Consider the following 2,933-nt stretch of genomic DNA (forward strand, 5'->3'; position numbering starts at 1 on the left):
AGTAAAGAAGAAAGAGCAGTCTTTAGGGCCCTAAATACTAATGTATATTAGGCATTCTATTTAATAGGCCTGTTCTTCTTTACTCTAAGAAGTGTATTACTCTCCTTTAATAGGTCTAAGAAGGGGGCTGCTAATTTAGCAAATCCCTTAATAAATCTCCTATAGTAAATAGCCAAACCTAAGAATTGTATAACTTAGGTTGCTATAGTAGGATTTAGCTATTTAGAGATTATTTCAACCTTGTCCTATATAGGTTTGACTTAGTAGTTAGTAATAAGGTAGCTACAAAAGGTAACCTCCTTAATACCGATTTTATACTTATAAGGGGAGCAGAGAAGCTTATAGTCCCTTAACCTTCTAAACACTTCTTTTAAGTATTGCTTATGTTTTTCCTTAGTTTTGCTAAAGATTAGAATGTTATTAAGGTATATAATAATATTCTTCTAGAGCAAATCTCTAAGGATATTATTTATTATAGTTTGAAAGGTAGCTAGTATATTAGTTAAGCTAAATAGCATTACTAAGAATTTATACTTCCTATCTCTAGTATTAAAAGCTATCTTAGGAACATTATCGGGATATATAAGCAGCTACTAATATCTAGAGAGAAGATCTAGTTTAGTAAACTATTCCCCTTAGGTAATAGTATCTAAGCATTCCTAGACCCTAGGCAATAGATAGCTATTCTTAGTAGTAACAGAATTGAGGGCTCTATAATTAATATACATCCTCTACTTGCCTCCTAGCTTAGGTATAAAGAGTATAGGGCTTCCCTAAAGAGAGCTTAATAGTTTGATTAATCCTTTAGAAAGTAGAAGCTCAATTTAGTCTGCCTACTCCTAGAGCTGTCCTAGGTTTAACTAATAAGTAGGATAGTTAATAGGTTTAGCATCCCCTATATTAATATAATAATCCTAACTTAGGTAGTCCTACCATTTCTTTCGTAGCGTAATAGGTTTCTTTAATAATAGCTAGGTAGGTTAGTCTATAGCTTTTCCTAAGAGTCTCTAAGGAGCAGAGGGAGGTATATGCTTTAACTTCTAAGTCTAGGATTAGGTTAAAAATCTTAGAATTAGACTTTAAGGAGTGTATCCTACCTGCTTTGTCTCTTAGCTTAATAGATCCTTGCTACTAGTTAATTAAGGGATTATAGAGCTAGAACTAGTTAAAGCTAAGGATAATATTAAAGTTAGGGATGTCTAAGACTCTAGCAGGTACTATATCCTAGAAGGATCTAACCTAATATAGGAGTAAAAGACCTTTAGTTGAAATTATAACTTACCTATTAGCTAAAGCTACTAGTATTAGAGGAAGGGGAATCTTAAGGGAGGCTAGGAGCTTCTAGGCTAGAGACTTATTAATATACACTTTAGAAGCTACAGAATCCAATATAAATTTGCATTTAGTAATTTTAGTAGGTAGTCTAATAGTTCCTTAGACTACGAACAAATTAGAATCTATAGTAGCCAATCTTTAAATAGTACAATCAATTTCTCTAACCCCTTCCTTTCTTAAGTAGCTTAAAGAGTATAGTAAATAATATTTAGTCTTTTACCCTAGTAAAACTACGAAGGGATTATTACTAGAGGCTATCTTTTTAGTAGGCTCTTTAGCCTTATAATAGAGTCTACTATCTATTTTTTTAACTTGTAGTCTCTCTTAAAATAGCCCGCCTTACTACACTTAAAGTACCTAGTATAAGAAGGGTATATTAGTAGGTAGATAGGGTAGTGGTAGGTACAGGTAGTATTCGATAGAGAACTAGGAGGAGAAGGAGGAAGGCAGGCTAGTTAGCCTAACGCCAAGCGCTAAGCCCTGCCTAAGGCACTGAGACCCTAGCTTTACTCGAGCTAGTTATATACTAATTACGTATAGCCTCTAATATACGCTTCCCTTCTAAAGGCCGCGCCCTCGTAGCCTTTCTATGTTCTAACCTCGACCTCCGTTGCTACTAACTTAGCAAGCCTAATAAGCTGCTTAGCTACGCTAAATTAAACACTTAACTACCTAATTATGTAACTATATTAAACCTCACCTTCTAACACAATATCTAACTCCGACTACGCTATTTCTATATATAATGAACTATAAAGTAATATATATCTATAAGAATTGAGGGCCTTCGACTAATTATAATACGAGCGCGTCTTCCCTACTATAATAGGTAGACGTACGAGGTATTGCAGCACTGCCTCCGTTCTAAGTAATGTCGTATCGAGTTCTTTGCGTCTACTCTTAAAAGACCTAGCAATGTCCGCTTCCGAGGGTTTGTCCGTTCCGAGGGTTGTTCTTGTTATTACGAGGGCTATTATTTACTGTCGTAGTTTTACTAGCCCTAATTAGTTAGGTTTAGTAGCCTTTAAGTGTCAACCAATTATATCTTTTCAAAAAACTCAGTTCTTCTAGTTTCTATAGGTGAAGGCTATTATAAGTATAGTAGTAGAGGTTCGCCTCGCTTAAAGGGTTAGATAGATCGAGGAGTAACCTATTGTCCGCAAGATCGACCCCGGCTAGCTTAGCTCTATAGTTTTGCCCTTAGTTAGTTAGTCTATTAAGCTACTCAATCCTTTTAAGCCTTAATATTTTAACTTAGCCTCAAAGTTTTGATTAAAGTTTTAATTAAAGGTGCCTTAGGCTCGTAGTGTAGGTAAGGTTGTATCTATAGGCGTAGCGACAATAGCAAGTAATGTTAACAATAGCGGCGCTAGTCGTCTTAGCGCTAACTTTACCTTCTTCTAATTTCCTTCTTTAACTAATAACAACTCGGTAATACCGTTACTAATATAGCTATGTCCTTTCTTTCTTAACTAGCAATATACCCCGTAACACTATTACTAATATTGCCGCGCCGGCCGCGCCGTCCTCGCCGATTGCCTAGGCCTCGAGGCCTCGATAGAATACAGGAATAAGAGGGGGACCTAAATACTAGGAGA

This window comes from Pseudocercospora fijiensis, assembly GCF_000340215.1.
Source record: "Pseudocercospora fijiensis CIRAD86 unplaced genomic scaffold MYCFIscaffold_5, whole genome shotgun sequence".
Taxonomy (NCBI): Eukaryota; Fungi; Ascomycota; class Dothideomycetes; order Mycosphaerellales; family Mycosphaerellaceae; genus Pseudocercospora; species Pseudocercospora fijiensis.